The sequence below is a fragment of the Neopsephotus bourkii genome, unplaced genomic scaffold (assembly GCF_033783945.1).
Source record: "Neopsephotus bourkii isolate Nb327-2 ecotype Australia unplaced genomic scaffold, CSIRO-AGI_Nbou_v1 NB_1376, whole genome shotgun sequence".
NCBI classification, from domain to species: domain Eukaryota; kingdom Metazoa; phylum Chordata; class Aves; order Psittaciformes; family Psittacidae; genus Neopsephotus; species Neopsephotus bourkii.
In genome coordinates, this window is record NW_026901855.1 from 3,974,317 (window position 1) to 3,991,648 (window position 17,332).

Below are 17,332 nucleotides of genomic sequence, written 5' to 3' on the forward strand. Positions count from 1 at the left end.
TGTGTGAGAAATTGCTGAGGTTTGGATTGCAGGGGAGCTACAAGGTGTGAGTTCTGAAACATTCTTCTGAAGTTGACAAAGTGATGAGATGTGAAAGTTTCACTGGGGCTTAGAGCCTGTTAAACTGCATCAGAGACTGCATGGATGGTAAACATGCAGCTGAGACTGAGCTTATGGATCCAAGCACAGGTTACGCTATTGGTTTGAAGCTGTGGATGGGTCACTTGGGGTACTGTTTCCAGTAGTCACCTCAGTCACAGATCGTGTTTGAGCAAGTTGTGTTTTTGGCCATCACCTTAAGACATATTTGACACTGTTCCCTGCACATCCCCTCTTGCCATTGTTGTTAGTGAGGTCCAGACAGAACACAACAATTTTGCATCAGAAATTGCCTGAACAAGTATAGATACACCTGACAGTAGGAGGTATTGTACCTGCGTGGCAGAGCTGTGTAAGCCATTTGCAAGGGAAAATCATTTAAAAAGTAAATCTATGAGTAGAGGAGACAATCACGTTGCCACTGAGTTTTATTGTTATTCCAGTTGATTACTGTTCATAACGAGGACGAATTAATGAAGGAAAAACAAGCCACTGTACAGAAAATGCATCATGCTGGTAAGCACTGTCCTCTGTGTAGATATTAGCAGTGTTCTGCTTTTTCAGTTGCAAGTTCTTTGGAGCAAGGACTGTCCTTATATGTTGTTTGTGTGATGCCTGTCTTATAGCTGTGTGCATTGGTGCTGCCAGAATTAGCAAAGGTGGCTGAGCACGCACTGCCGCCACAGACAGAGGCAGGGTGTATCGTGGTGTGAGCACCTCTGTAACCAGTGCTCAGGTTTTGTCTCTGTAATGGGATAGAGGCACTGAGAGGGGAGGGACCTGAGCTGACAGGGTCCTCTCTTTTACCACGTTGTTTCTTTAGGGATGTGAGGCGCTTTGGTGAGAAATGTAGTGCATAGTTGGTCTGCTGTTCCCATGTCTCATTCTCGCTGTCAGAACGGTGCTGGCTGAGAGCCTGGCTATTCCTCTCACCTTATTATTTTTTTTTTTCTTTCTCTCTGCCTCGCTCACTTACTCTCTTGGTCCTATTTTAAGGAAGTCGTGGCTTGCAGGGAACATCAGTCCCTCACTCGGAGGCTTTTGCTTTGTGACACCCGTGACAGTTCCAAGTTGGCAGGCAGGCAGGAGAGCTTCTCCGTTATGACCTTCAAAATGGCTGACTGCAGCGGGTATGAAATATTTCTCCCCCTCCAGTGGCTCCTTGCCTCCCACCTTGCTCTCCCTTAGCCTGCTGAGGCTTGAGAGGCAAGAGCTGTGGCTGCTCCTAGCTGTGGGAGTCTCTGGAGAGCAGTGCTGAGGCAGAACGGCTGAGCCTGAGCTGGGAAGAAGATGAAGTGAGGGAGCAGTCTCAGCCCGCAAAGCAGGCACCGCTGCTGCTGTTCGCTTGCTGGGAAGTAAATAAAGGAGAAAAACAAGGGCAATTGCTGTGTGAGAGAGGATGGGAGGGAGAGGGACAGACAGAAAATAAAGAATGGGCAGAGAAGGTGAAATTGAGATAGGGTGGGAGGGCAGAAAAAAGGTGAAAAAAATGGGAATGAAAGGAAGCATCAGCCTCTTTGTGTGAGACAAGAAACAAGGATATTTTCAAGAGCTCTTGCAATGGCCGTCATGGCAAATCTGTTGTTGCCCCATTTATCCAGTAGCCATTTTCTTCTTTCCCAAAGATGCCCTTTTGATCGTGCATATCTGTTATAAATCCACACCGGCAGCTGCTTAAGATCTCTTACCAGCATGGCCCGCTACAGCAGTACAGTAGGTTCCGTAAAAATCTTGATGATGAAAAGATTGAAGATCTAGTTACAAGAATCAATGACTGGTGCTTTGATTTGACTAAGTGAGAAAAGTGTAGTGATTTTGTCTCATCAAGGTTCAGCCTTTTCTTGATGGGTATTTTCTAGGAGGGGTCAGAAGTTCTGTTTTAAGTCAGCTCTTGCCTTCAGTCCTTGCATTATCACCATTTGCTCTAAAGAAGTACATTTTCCTTACAACTGGACTCTGGAGCTAAAAGACTGGTCAGCTAAAAGCATTTTCATCATGGACATCTAGTAGCAGGAAAAGGGCAGATGAATGCACATGGGTCAGCTATTCTATGTGGCAGCTCCTAGAAAAGGACCATAAATTTTCTCTTGACTGTCATGTAGTATCCGACTGGCTTTGTATTTCTGTGCGTGTGGCTCAGCTGGACACATTTAACCTTTATGCTCCTTTTTTGGATGAACAGCTACTTATGTTCTGATTCTCACTTCCCTGCTGCTGCAGTTGTGAGAAGATGGATTATCATATCTGAAACTGTTGACTGATGAATACTGCTTCTTCATAAAATCGTCAGTATGAATTGGAGAATAAATTCACACCTACAGTGTAATTTCTACAGGTTAAATCCCATAGACATTGTTGTGTTCATTCAAAATGTTGGGCAGAGTGCAGGAAATGGTAGGTGACTCAAGAAAATTGATGGGTTTTTGTAAATAAGCCACTGATGAGGTCTTGAGGACTCTTGAAATTAGCTCCTAGTTTCTCCACAGACTTGCTGTCAGACCTCAGCCCAGAAGGGGTCAGTAACTGTGGCCGTTTAGTTTGGACTTGATCTTTGCTTCCTGCATGGATTTAAATTTCTTTTTTTCTTTTTGTACATTAAAAGTGCTGTGAAAATTGAGTCCCAGCAGTTTTATATTGGACAACTCTAAAACAAAGCATCTAAAGTAAGCATGACATGGGAAAGTTTGGTTGAAGGCACTCTGCTTAATTTCCTTACCTGTTTAGTGAAAGGAAGGATTCCTCGGTTGAATTAATTGTTTTTCACATGTCTTAAGACAGCTAGTTAAATTGGGATAGACGTAGAACTAGATGATCTTAAGGTCTTTTCCACCCCTAACCGTTGTGTGATTCTATAGCTGTTTACTGTTACAATTGGACACCTTATGTAGTGTGAGAAGAAATCTGTGCGTGGCTTATCAAGGGGAGATAAGGCTTTACTCTCACGAGATGACACTGAGACTGCAGAAGATCAACGAGTGAAAAAGACATAGATTTGCTGGTATATAAAGGTCAAGCAAGTGGAAAATAATGTGTCTAAAAAGAATCCAAGCAGCACCACCTCTTTCCCCAGCATTAAAGGGCCTGTGCAAACAAGTGCCTGGTGAGGTGGGGAATAGATTTGGTTCCTGTTTTATCTGTCAATACAGTGTATTTGGGACTCAAGACCGTTTTCATGTGCGTGTCTCTTTCCTCACTCATTGGGAATGGCAGCAGAAACTGCATGACCATAAGTCCGTGTTTCTTCGCTCTCCGTGAGAATTGCTAGTTAAAGTATTTGCTATTTTAGTAGTAATCAACAATCAACACACTATAGTGTCTCTTGGGATTATTCAGATCTGTATTTTCTACCTGCACAATTCTACATGGAGCAGCAATGCTTGATGGTGTAGTAAAAACTGGGTTAATACATTCTAAAATCTCTCATTGTTTTTTGACAAATGTGTATGATGTACTACTTGCACTTTGGCTTTTTTGTGAAGATGAGCTTTAGCCAACTAATGGTGACTTCAGCTCTGTAGTAGCATTATCTGTATTCCAGCTTAGTTGTCTGATCTTCTGTCGCCATAACTGGTGTTCTGAATTCTGGTTACTTCTCTGTTTGGTACTGAGACATACTGGAGAATTAAAAATACGGATACTAAGTATTTTAAAAGAATATTGACTTAGAGAACAGACCATAAATAATGTAGGCATAGAATGATATTGGAGCAGCAGCTGGCAGAAGGCATGAGAGCAGGTGGGCAAAAGGTGGATTTTGGATTAAAAAAAAAAAAATCTTCTTTCTAATATAAGGAAGTATTTTAAAGTGGAATCAATTACCTGGTATTTTCTTCTTTTTTTTTTTTTTTTTTTTTTAATTTCCTGTCACTGCTGTTACGGGTTAAACTGTCAGTGAGCAAAGGGGAGCAGGAAGGTAGAGTCTGTGCTTCTCTGAGTGATTTTCAAAGTGTCTTAATGCATTTATTCCTCTTGGCGTGGCCATTAATGCAGTCATTATTTGGACAGGGAGAGAGATGCCCACACATTCCTCTAGCAAGTGACTCCTTTTTCATTTGAAAGAAAGCATTATATTACAAACTGTTCCCTGGTGTAGGGGGATAACTAGGTGAAGCAAGACACCTGAGCTGGGGCAAGAGCTGCCAGGTGAAGAGCAGAGGGTGAGAAAGGCATCCGTGGCCTAGCACATGTGCCCATTAAATTTTCTTTGCTAAGAACAAGGGCAACCTCTGATAGCTGCCCTGTATTCTGTTTGTGAGAATAGACTGTTTTTCATGACCTGCTTGTCAGATAAAATGAATGCATTTGTGTGTGTGTGTGGAGGGGCCAAAATTAATTACTGTCAGCAAATGAAGCATATGGAAGCTTGTCTTGATGTTACAGTGCTTGTGAATTAGTGCAGAAAAAAACAGTAGAAAAGCAAGCAGTGGAACACTGTATTTGTCAGAGCTAGCTGTGTTCTACCTTGCTCATGTCCCCCCACGTCCAAACCTACTTGCTCAGGTATGTTGAGGGTCTCCTAAAAATCGTGTATTTTCTCTCCACTTGGGATTTGTAAGATAAGGAGACCGCATCACAGTCCAGATCATCATTGCTGTTTCCATTGGCAGTTTCCCAGCAGGGTGAGAGGTGCCCCAGCATAAAGAAATTGGTGTTGTCATGGTTTAAGCCCAGCTGGCAACCCAGAACCACACAGCCTCTTGCTCACTCCTCCCCCTTCCTCCTCCGCTCCTGGAGGGATGGGGAGGAGAATCAAAAGAATGTAATTCCCACGGGTTGAGATAAGAACAGTCCAGCAACCAATGTACAACACAAATCAATGCTGCTACCACCAATAACAATAATGATAAGGGAAATTGTTTAACATCTTTGTTGGTGACATGGACAGTGGGACTGAGTGCGCCCTCAGCAAGTTTGCCGATGACACCAAGCTGTGTGGTTTGGTTGATACGCTGGAGGGAAGGAATGCCATCCAGAGGGACCTTGACACGCTTGTGAGGTGGGCTGATGCCAACCTCATGAAGTTTAACCATGCCAAGTGCAAGGTCCTACACCTGGGTTGGAGCAATCCCAGGCACAGCTACAGGTTGGGCAGAGAAGAGATTCAGAGCAGCCCTGCAGAGAAGGACTTGGGGGTGTTGGTCGATGAGAAAATGAACATGAGCCAGCTTCAGTGTGCGCTTGCAGTCCAGAAAGCCAACCGTATCCTGGGCTGCATCAAAAGGGTTGTGACCAGCAGGTCGAAGGAGGTGATCCTGCCCCTCTACTCTGCCCTTGTGAGAGCTCACTTGGAGTATTGTGTACAGTTCTGGTGTCCTCAACATCAAAAGGACATGGAACTATTGGAACAAGTCCAGAGGAGGGCCACGAGGATGATCAGGGGACTGGAGCACCTCCGTATGAAGACAGGCTGAGAAAGTTGGGGCTGTTCAGCCTGGAGAAGAGAAGGCTGTGTGGAGACCTCATAGCAGCCTTCCAGTATCTGAAGGGGCCCTATAGAGATGCTGGGAATGGACTCTTCATTAGGGACTGTAGTGATAGGACAAGGGGTAATGGGTTAAAACTTAAACAGGGGAAGTTTAGATTGGATATAGGGAGGAAATTCTTTCCTGTGAGGGTGGTGAGGCACTGGAATAGGTTGCCCAGTGAGGTTGTGAATGCTCCATCCCTGGCAGTGTTCAAGGCCAGGCTGGATGAGGCCTTGGGTGATATGGTTTAGTGCAAGGTGTCCCTGCCCATGGCAGGGGGTTGGAACTTGATGATCTTAAGGTACTTTCCAACCCTAACTATTCTATGATTCTAAATAACAAGGGAAGAGAATACAACCCCTCACCACCTGCCGACCGTTACCCATATGCTGTGGTTTGGCTGGTTTGGGTCAGGTGTCCTGTCTCTGCTTCCTCCCAGCATCCCCTCCTCCCTGGCAGAGCATGAGACTCAGAAAGTCCTTGGTCAGGGTAAACATTACTGAGCAGCAAGTAAAAACATTGGTGTTATCAGTGCTGTTCCCAGGCTGAAAGTCATAAACACAGCACTGCACCAGGTACTAAGAAGGAGAAAAATGACTGCTACTGCTGAACCCAGGACCGGGGTAAATGCTCAGGTTCACAGCTGTGCAGAAAAAAAAAGAATTCCTGGTAATGTTGATGGCATTTTTATTGTAGCATACACTTTCTAAAACCACCTTAGCATCCCTTCTGTCTCAAAAGGGAGTAGGAGTTAAATACAGGATAATAAAAGCTTAGCTTTCTCCTGTTGGAGCAAATGTCTGAGCTGCCACTGATTTCAAGGAAGTAGAATGGGGGCTAATGGGATAAAGATTATTAGAGTTCATTTTAGAGCGCTGCTTGGCAGCTGTGGGCCACATGAAATCCTTGTCTAATTCAAGTTGTATAGTCTTAGCGCAACTGTGGGCTTGAGTATTGCACCTGGAGCAACTGTTTGTCCCAATTAGAAAAATGCTTAACTAATGTAAATCTGCTAAGGTCTTGAGTTAACATTATGCATTGGCAGGTCTTAGCGAAATTTCTTTAACTGAAACATTTTGTATCTACTGAGCAGAATTAATGTCTCTGTTAAGCAGTAGTTATTGCCATTAAATATTGCTGGCTTAAATCAGTTCCTTGTGGAATCTTATAGGTAAACATGCTTCCTTGGGGAAGCATGTCCCAGTTAAGTGGATTACAGAGCAAATTATATCCAGTCTAATGCAGCAGTGAACCTGAAGCAGCTTCTGCTGATGCATATACATGGTTTTAGCACCATGTCTTTTGAGCTCAGAAGTCATGAGCTACACTGATACAGTGGAGAAAGGTGTCAGCAGCTGTAAAACAATCACACAAGTAAATATTGGTACATGGATGGTTAAAGTAAATCATGATGCACCTCTTGGATTCTGTGTAATCTGAGGACAGGCCCTGTTCTGATCATAAATTTTGACATTACAGAATCGAGGGTTTTGCTGTTACTGACTCTTGGAAAATGCATCTCTTAAAAGCTAAGGCAAAACCAATTCCCACATATATCCAGTGAAGGCATCAGAGTCAGGAAGTCTTCAGATTTTTGCTTTCACCCTGGATGTAAAACTGGGCTCTTTGACTCAAACATCACCACTTCTTTAATACCAGTTACTTGTTTTTCTGTCCTGGCCAAAGCTGCAACTTTAGCACCTCCCTATCTCAGTGCTGCTCTGCCATCACTCTCCGTTCTGTCTAGAACCCTTCTCTGCCATGCTCTGAACTCTTACATGTTGTGTAGCTGAACAGCTACTGTGTCTCTCAGAAGGTGAAAAAGGTGGTATTCAGTGATATTGAAGCATTACAGCAATTTTAAAATGCCTTAGAATCCACCAGGGTAGAGGGGGCTATAGAAATTGAAATTATCCTTTTTTATTAATTCAGTGTCTGTGCTACATTGGGCAGAATGTACTGTTCAGTAGCGTGTGCCTGAGCTCTAAGGGCTCAAGAGTTGGTGTCATTGAGTGCCTACAGGAGTGATCTGTTTAAACTTCACCTCCTTCCTTCTTCCCTTAACTAACATATTTTTGGGTGGAAGTAGGGAAAGGCAGGTTCCTCAAAACATTCACTGTTTCATGGCTTTGCTTTAACTTTGCTTCTGACCATGCAGGGAAATTATTCTTGAACCTTTGAAAGAAACATCCAAGCTCCTACTGTGGGAAAATGTAAGGGAGATGTGGGTGCGTTGTGAGGGAAGAAACTGCCCAAATTTCTTGTCTTGGAATCACAGGTGGTGGGAATGAGGTTGTAAAGTGTGAGGGGGGAGGATGGTGACTGTGCAGGTTTACAGATCTTCTGTGGAAAGGGTGCATCTCAGCCAGTGTGAGGAACCTAAATATTAAATATTAGAGTAAGAGCTGTTCCTCTTAAAAACAAGCCCCTCAGTCCCAGTCTTTTGCAGTGCAATTTATGTGTCATCCAGTACCATGGCTTCAGCGAGTTGTTTTTCATGGCATTGCTGCCTCTGCAAACACACATGTCTAGATGACATGGCAAGGCTGTTCCGGCTGTGTGGACTGGTATCCTGTGGGGCATCGGTAATTCATCTCAGGTGCAGAGGGAGTGGTATTTTCTTGTCATGTGCTTGAATGCCCTGTTGGAGGGGGAGGAAGAAGGGGAAATACCCCTAAGTGACAGTATTTAAAATCGGGAGAGCCAAGTACAGATAGAGTTTTGTAGGTGGCAATAGAAACCACTAACCAGGATCATAGATTTGTGAACTTGTTCACCTTCAGGTTTCTCAGATGTTCTCAAATATGATCTTCTCCAACCATGGGTGGTTCCTTATTCTCCCAGTCCCTGCCTTTGCCTTCTGCAGCTTGAAAGCTGGAGCACTTGCTGGTGAAGACTGAAGCAGAAAAAGTAGAGAACCTCAGCTTTCTGAATATCCTGGGTAACCAGGTCTCCTGTTTCCTTCTGGAGAGGGTCCACGTTTTCTCTAGTCTTCCTTTTACCCCTGATGTATCTATAGAAGCTTTCCTTGTTGCCTTTATCCCTGCCCAGATTTAATTCTAGTGGGACTTCAGCTTTTTTAATGTGATCTCTGGTTGCTCAGACAATTAACTTGATATTCCTCACATGCTATCTGTCCTTGCTTCCACCCTTTGTAAACTTCCTTTTTGTGTTTGTCCAGGTGCTCCTTGTTCATCCACACAGGTGTTTTTGCCTGTCTTCCTCTGTTGGGATTCAAAGCTCCTGAGCTTGAAGGAAGTGATCTTTGAATATTAACCAGCTTTCTTGGGCCTCTCTCCCCAAGGAGCTTTATCCCATAGTATTCTACCAAGTAGATCCCTGAAGAGACAGCTCTCCTGAAGTCCAGGGTGGCAAGCTTGCTGCGTGCCCTCCTCACTTCCCTAAGGATCCTGACCTCCACAATTTCACGGTCACTGCAGACATGGCTGCCCTTGAGATTCACGTTCCCCACCAGGCCCTCCTTGTTGGTGAGATCAAGTTCCAGCATAGCCCCCCTCTTTGTCTACATCCTTATCACCTGGTTATCAACTCTGACACCACTAGAGGAAGGGATGCTGCCCTGCTCTGCGACTAAGATTTCTCATCTCTGCAGTGGGTATCATGATACTGGCTGACCTGCCATGGGAGGTGGGGAATATATACCAGATTTTGAAGTAAGTAAGTATGAAATACTGTGACTTGCCTGGGAATGCTCCATTTGATTCAAGACATACAACATCAAGCTGTATATCTTTAGAGGGTGACTGCTCAGAAATTACATGGAGTGTGATATGCTGCTGTGAGATGACTCAGGCCTGGGTAGGTGAGGAAAGGTGGATGAAAGTGGGATAAAGTTGCTGATGAAATTTATGCTATCTTTGGAAGCTTTTGTGGGCAAGGTTATCAGAGGGATATGAGTGAATATATTAATCTGTAGCTGGAGGGCAGCAAAAGGGGGCAAGGGAAATGAAAGGGTCTCCTGCTTAAAGGAAGCTAAAGCACAACATATTGTAGAATCAACTGGTGGATAACAGGTTTCTGATGTACTTGAAACTTAGTGTGGGAAGGGGCCACTTAGCAGTACTGCAACTGGTTGGCGTCCCAGCTGCTGTCTCAAGCTCTGTACATGGTTCCTTCCTCAAAGTCTCAGCTTCTTTGTGTAAGCCCTGGTTATGCAGTATTGGTTTCAGCTGTAAATTCCCTTAGCATGATTGTGTTCTTATGCTGTGCTTGTGTAAGTTTGTAAACATCTTCATAAAATGCTTTTCCTAGAATCCTTAGTGCCTTTCTGGATTAGCAACGTTTAGTCTGGCCATTCCCTCCATGTTGCATTAAGGATACAGAGGGTTTCTTTTACATTTTTTTTAATAATGCTTGCTGGCCTTTAGTGATTTATTTGATTTATAGGTTATGAGTATTTGTTCTGCCTTAAAAGCTCCAATAGGCTGAGCCCTCTAGTTAATTGACTTAACCCTTCCTATTTCAAACAAGCCTTGCATACTGAAATCCAAATGTTGCATAAATGGTAGTGAAAGTCACTAACTTAAGTGATGCTTCCCCGAATGTACTCTTTCAGGTAATGTACTCTGGAACAAGTACTTGGTCAACAACATTTTATAGAGCAAGCTTTGCAGTGGGAAGAGCTGGATGAACAGCATCTGCAACTTGATGTTTTGAGCATCCCACGTGCTTGGGTCTGAAGCTTAGCTAAGTGTATATCTAGAAATCCTTTTTCTCTGCAAGGAGCTTGATGCAGACTTCCCTTGCATGATGGAAGTGCTTTAATACTTTTTTTTTCCTAGTAGGAGACCTGAGGTAGAAAGCTGACATGGGGGAAGTGGTGTGGATGATACTTTTATCAACCTCTTGAAAGCATCACTGTTGGTTTTCTGTCACTCCTGCAATGGCATGCAGCCCCCTTGTTTCCTATCCACTTCAGCATTTCTGAGGAGCAGCTTGCTCAGGTACTATAGCTGTCCAAAATATTTGCAAACAACTCCAAATCATAACAACATTGCTTAGTTTCATGATTTGTTGTCCTTTTTCAGTGGGTGGTTGTCTGAATCAGAAGTATCTTCTGGGCACTTGGCCTGACTCAGTTTTGCATCCAAATTGAGTGGAATTTGTAGCCCCTTTGTTCTGGTGTGAAACTTGGCTGGTGCAGCAGAGTTTTGCTGTGAGTTCTGGAGCCGACGTTGTGTTTTGACTGGAAGGAATTAGTCTGATTAAGCTGATTCTTTATTCATGCAAACATAAAATTGCCACAACTCCTACCAATCAATTACCAGTTTGTTTGTCTACCCATCACCACTGTGTTAGTGTGCAAATGATACAGGCTTTGTTCTGTCTTCATTTGTGTCACTGCTTACAGCAGTGCCCCACTCCTCAGCTTCTGTCCTGCTTTGTGCAGGTAAAAATGGCAGTGCAAGCCCTTCCTCAGGAGAGAGTGGAGCTTCTCTTCCTTTGCTTTTTGCCTGTTCTCCTCTAGCATGTGTAGGGATGTACAACAGCACATGCTTGCTATCATGCTATTAATTCCGCAGCAGTCCAGTTTGTTGGTTTTGACCCAGCAAACTCTTAATCTTGGAAGCTGTGACACCCCCCCCAACCGCCCCCCCCAATGCCAAGTGGAAAGCAGTGCCACATCTCCCAGGGTGTGTGTGTGAAAGTAGGTAGAGCCTTGAAAACCAGCAGCAAAGGCTTTCTCCGTTCCCAGCAACATTTCACCTCCCTGCCTCCCCACAGCAAACAAATTGTATTGACAGACAAAAGCAGGATTATGGTGAGGAGATCTGCAAGACAACAGGATTATGGAAGCTAAAACAAGCAAACATTGAGATTATGTTCAGGAGTGGGCAGGATGGAATTGGGCAGAAAGGGGACAGAGCTGGAGTAATTCAGCTGTGGTGCTGGTCAGTGGTGGTGAGGCAACAGGAAAGAGGATTTAAGGTAATTCAGGACAAAAGCAAGCAAAGTCATTTCCCTGTAAACTCCTGTGGATGGAAACTAGTAGACTTGCCATTACAGTTGCCAATTTCTGCTTTTCATGAGTCTGGGAACAAAGAGGTAGAGTGAAGAGAGAAGGCTGGCCTAAACCTGTGAGCCCTGAAAGACCCCCTGCTTGCTAGGGCAGGACGGGCACCAGCTGTCAGCTGATCTGAGCTGAGATCAGCTGTGACCTAATTATTGGCTTCTTAAACCTGCATTATTCCTTTCATTTTCCAGCTCATTGACACTGTATAGAGGGAGGTAGAAAAAAAGTTATTGATAATCCACTTCCTATGTGTCTGCCACTCAGTCAGGGTCATGGCTGGATGGCCTCCATCAAGGAGAATGAGGGTGGGCTTTTAACCCCTTCTGCTCCCCTGTGGGGGAAGACAGCTTTGTGCATTTGAGGGAATGGAAGCTTGAAACAATTTGAAGTAAAACATCAGAAAGATTTTTGTAGACCTTGATTGTTCTGAGAGAGGAAGTGAGCAGTTGATAACCTATGAAAGGAAGGAACTCACAGAAAGAAAATACTTATCAGCCCCTTAGCACATGGGCAGATAGGAGCATGCCTAATGGGTTTATAGTCCTATTGGTTGGGAAGGCATTATGTGTGTGCATTTGCAGTAATCAGTAGACAAAGCACTTACACCATAGACATGTTTGGCCTTTTTAACGTTGACATGGGTGAATGAGAATGCTTTGCTTGGACAGCAGGAAGGTACCAACCCATTTAGACTGGGCAAATGTCCTGGCTCTTTAAACCCTTCCGCAATGTTTGCTAGTTAGCATGTGTTCTCCAAGTCTGCACTTGCAGGGATCCACTGACAAATGCTTGTTTGCTGCTTTATTCAGCAATATAGGTGCCCTGCACTTCTGCAGTTTCTGACATTCAAACCTGCTGCTAAAGAAGGGAGGGTTGGGAGATGGAGTGAGGAGAACTCCTCTATTGTGTTATACTCTCTAATCAAGCCAGATTGTTGAGACTGGCTGTAAATTGCTGGGATAATTGACCTTCAGTCTTTTGAAATACACTTCTGGGAGTCAACTACATTTTACTACTTTTTTTTTCCCCTCCTGTTTGAAGCCTCTTGCAGCCTTTACAACGCATTTTCTGACAAATTTTAATCAATAACCTAGTCAGTGGTAAGCCTGAGTCTATCACATCTATTACCTTGATGGCAGTGATACTGGAGGCCCTTATTCTTCCGTTTTCAACATCAAAGCTTAGCAGCATGGAAGGAAAAAAAACCAACCAAACCCCCAAACAAAACCAGAGAGATTAAAGTCGGGATTGTTTTAAAACATGAGCACCCTGAAACCTGATCAGATCTATTATTTATTATTGACTGAGTACTCTCTGTATGTTCAAGGCTGTATGGTACACACAACAGCTATAGCCACTACCTCTGGACCCTCAGCTTTTAGGTCAGAGTTGCACACTGTAAATCAGGAGTGTGCAGTATGTTCTCAAGGTGCAAATATTGTCAGGTGCTAACTGCTTGGGAGGAGGGAGCTAATGGCATCAGCATCTTTATTTTTTCTTCTTTCGATATGTATGCATCATTCTTTATTGTGTCCCTGTTTCTGATATTTCTGTTGAGGCTGTTGCCTATTGCTCTTGCCCTAATGAAAGGTGTGACTCTCTTGGTAAAGTGGCCTGCATACCTAGGATCTCCTAACAGGAATAATTAAGAAACAAAAAAGCCCAACCCCCCCGAAACAACCAAACATAAAAACCTCACCCAAACCCCCAAAGGCTCTTGCATAAGGGCTATGGTGGGTCATGGTCTCATCACTTATGTACTGAATAGGAGTTACAGCAGTTAGCATCTGTTCCTGAGCCTTTTATCACTATAATTTTTTGTTCTCAGCAACAACAGTGGTGTTGCTTATCTTTAGTTTGTTAACTAAATGATTGACACTAAATGGTTGTAGGACTGTAGCCAAGTTAGTTGGTTTATAAAACAGGATTAAGTTTATAGCATTTAAGTGCTGTGAGATACTCAGAGTGTGCATTTTGTTAATTCTTCTTGGTTGTAAAGTATATTGAGGAATAATCTAGTAGATCAAGACTGTGGAGCTACTGAAGAATCTTTTTCCCATTCTCATTTTGGACCTATGTGAATTATTTCCTTAAATGAAGAAAGGAAATTGAGGATAATGATGCTGCTAAAAAGCATTCTGAGATTCCTAAATGAAAGATGCAACTTAAGTGTCAAATGGTAGCATTGTTGTAACACATGCTAGAGAAGAAGGCAGCCCAAAGTGAGTTCATGTCTCAGTGGGTAAGCCAATACGCTGTGGTAGTGTGAACAGTGTTGCCCAGTTGGAAATGCTTGTGTGGCCCTCATGCCAGCTAGCCAGACTGATAATGTGTGAGAGGGACTCCTCAGGAAGGAGACTGGCCTGTGAATACAGACTGAAATGAACTTTGGCTGTGATAGCCTCAACTCACAGAATGAGTCTGTAGGTATTCCTGGTGGTACCCTAGGAAGATGAGAAGGATTTTAAGAGGGCTGCACCAGTTACAGCTTGTAAGGCTGCAGTGCATGGTCCTGGTCCTAAAGAGTGTGGTGCCCTAAAGGGTAAACTGTTTGCATAACAAGAAGTCTCCTGTGTCTGTTGCATACGAGGTGCTATTTATCAACCCCAGCTGCAAGCAGCAACAACTTCTAACACAATCGAATGATGCCTCAGGCCAGTATATACATTTATAAGCACATTAATAAATCATCATAAACATACATTTATTGCCATTAAGAATTTATATGGAATATTTGTCATCTGTAAGCCACTTTCTGTCCTCTTCTTTACCTTCTCAGCACCATTGACGTGGATCAGACACCACAGATAGGGAGATGGAAGAAGGAGGATGTGGAAGAGCTAAGGAGTCCAGGAATCAGTTCAGGCAGGAGTCCAAACTAGTGTTCCAGTTTGCTAGTTCATCAGTGTGATAGGCATAGGATAGTTGGTTACCAGCATGTTGTGGTCTGGCACCCTGCACATCCTGGAGATTGTGAAAGCCAGAAGGAAGAGGCCAAATGCTAATGCTTCCATTTTAGAGGGTACTGGGGACAGAGGCAGGGAAAGATACCATTGTGGCTGCCCTGGGGTGAAGATGGGGCAGCAGAAGCAGTGCAGCATTTCTGCATCTGGGCTGCTGCAGGGACTGTGCCTGCCAAGCTATATGGGGATAGTGAAGCAGAGGATGATGCAGATCTGCTTCTGGGTGGTACCTTGAAAGCAGGATGACGTTCAGCTGGTTGGGTTACCTGGCCACATAGCTGTGTTTTTAGGTCTTTTGCCACAACCTGCATGCAGTCACCTTCAAGTCAGGCCCTCCAGGGCTGCCATGTGCTGTGGTAACTCCCTTAGCAGCCCCAGGTTGCTGCAGTGGGTGCAGGCAGTGTCAGCATGCTGGCTAGGTGTGTGATATTGTTGCCAGGACTGGATGCTTCTGAAGTGCTGGGTGACCTTTGATGAGTATTGGATTCTTTCTGGGTCACTGGACTCTCTTAGAACTGCAGACCTTGAGAGAGGTCAGAGAGCATGTCTGAAGTGCAACTTCTCACTTCTCTGGAAAAGAAGGTGAGGGGGCTTGTTGCCTGACATTTTCAGCTGGATTTTTATCTGCTTCTGAGCCTGGTAACTTAGACTAATGGATTCTTGTTAGCTTTTGAGGCCATGACTGGCATCGTGAAGGTTTTACAGGGGCTTTAACAGCAGTCTCTCATTTGTTTCCTCATACTGTTGTTTTATGAGGGAAGCTGCCTGGGAGTTACAAGTCTCCCAAAGAATCCAGCTGTGATTTATGAATTGGCCATCAACAGTTGTTATGCCAGCCACTGCATGCATCCATTCTAACAGATTTCCCGCATCTTCCTTAGCAGCTTGTTTTACTCCTGTTTATTGATACCGTGGTCTTAACAAAAACAGCACATCAATTATGGTAATTGCATTCAGTGCTGCTGGAGACATGGTCTGAGGATAGGTTGTGGAGCCTGGGTTGGGGATTAAGGGCTATTGAGAGGACCTAGAGAGAGGAGAGCAGAGGTGGAGTTGGTGCCCAGGTGTATTTCCCTTGGTGCTTTGTATATCTTTACTTTTAATGTCTTTCTAAGAAAGAGAAGGAGATGAGGTCAAATGTATCTTGCCTGCTGGGCTATCCCAGTTGTATATTGTTTTCCAGTACAAGGTAGGAATTAGGATTTGTATAATTTGTACTTGCCTTTTTTCCTGTTTTATTTTAAAAAGTAAAAAGACATGAGCTGTCAACGTGTGCCTGCAGCCCAGAATGTCAGTGTTATCCCAGGCTGCATAAAGAGAAGTGTGGCCAAGCAGGTTGAGGGAGGTGATTCTCCTTCTGAAATCTCTGCTCATGTAACCATACCTGGAGGTCTGCATCCAGCTTTGGGGTCCCCAGTACAAGACAGACCTGGATCTGTTCAAGTAGCTTCGGGGGTGTGTGTGTGTGTGTGTGTGTGTGTGTCCAAAAACGGCCAGAGGACTGCAACACCTCTCCTATGAAGGGCTGAGAGTTGGTGTTCTTCAGCTTGGATAAAAGGAGGATACCTTGATGTGGCCTTTCAATACTCAAAAGGAGGCTTATATGAAAGATGGAGATGGAATCTTTATCAGGGCCTGTAGTGACAGAAAAAGGGGTAACAACTTTAAAAGAGGATAGATGTAAAGCAGATACTGGGAAGAGACTTTCTGTGATGAGAGTGGTGAGGCCCTGGCACAGGTTGCACAGAGAAGTGGCTGTCTCATCCCTGGTAGTGTTCAAGGCCAGGTTGGATAGGGCTTGGAGCAACCTGGTCTAGTGGAAGGTGTCCCTGCCCATGGCAGAGGGTTGGAACTGAATGGGCTTCAAGGTCACTTCCAACCTTTCTATCATATGAGAACTGAGGAGTAGGTCACCTTGCTTTCCATTTTTGGTTCAGGAAAGGAGTTATTGCATTAGTGTTTAAAGCACAGGAGTTCGACGCAGAACTGCTGGTTCTGCCACTAGGTCAGTCTGATCTCAAAGCAGGTCCTTTAACATGTCACTCAAATTCCTCACGCAGTCGGGTAAAGCTGATATTCACCAGCTTTGTGAAGCCTATTGAGATTTCCAGGTTGACGGTGATTAATTTCTAGCCTCTTCACTGCTTATCTTTTTCAAACAGGATAAAGTTTTCTGAAATGTGTGTCTCCCTGTATAATATCTATAGGTAGACTGGCTAAAATGTCCATATGCTGTATTGCTGGTGTGAAATGACTATTAGGATTTGTGTACCCATATCTGACATTTGATACCACGTTTGCAGAAGATAGTTGTGTGTCTACAATACATAGGGATTTTTTCAATTAAAAAAGTATAGATAATTGTACATAAGTGATTAAATGACATTTGTTCTGTCTTCTCTACAGCCAAACGGAGTTTTGTTTGCCCTTCTGTAATAGAAGCTTTGCTTTGTGTATGGCAGTTATTTCTAACTTACTACTTTCTTCTAATGGGAAATACCACAGGGCTTTTTCCAAGAAGATATGGCTGTACTGATGGGGTTGCCACACTATACTTGATGTTTCATCCGCTTTGCTTCTTGATTGGAAGTGTTGCAGATGTAATTTGAGATATAGTGGTGCAGTTTTTGCTAACTGTCTTTGCACGTTTGGTTTATGCATTAAGCAGTGTTTCTTCAGAGGCCCTATCTGAACACATTCCAGTCTGCATATCCTTACTGTGTGATGGTCTTACTTTGGCTGGTAGAAGTCGGCCTGCCACAGTTCCTGTT

The 17,332-nt window shown here is 44.0% G+C and overlaps 1 protein-coding gene across 26 annotated transcripts in view; it reads left to right on the top strand.

Annotated features, from left to right (window-relative positions):
- Positions 1–17,332, top strand: part of NRXN3 (neurexin 3) — a 1,029,877-nt gene that overhangs the window by 170,549 nt on the left and 841,996 nt on the right. The window lies entirely within an intron of this gene.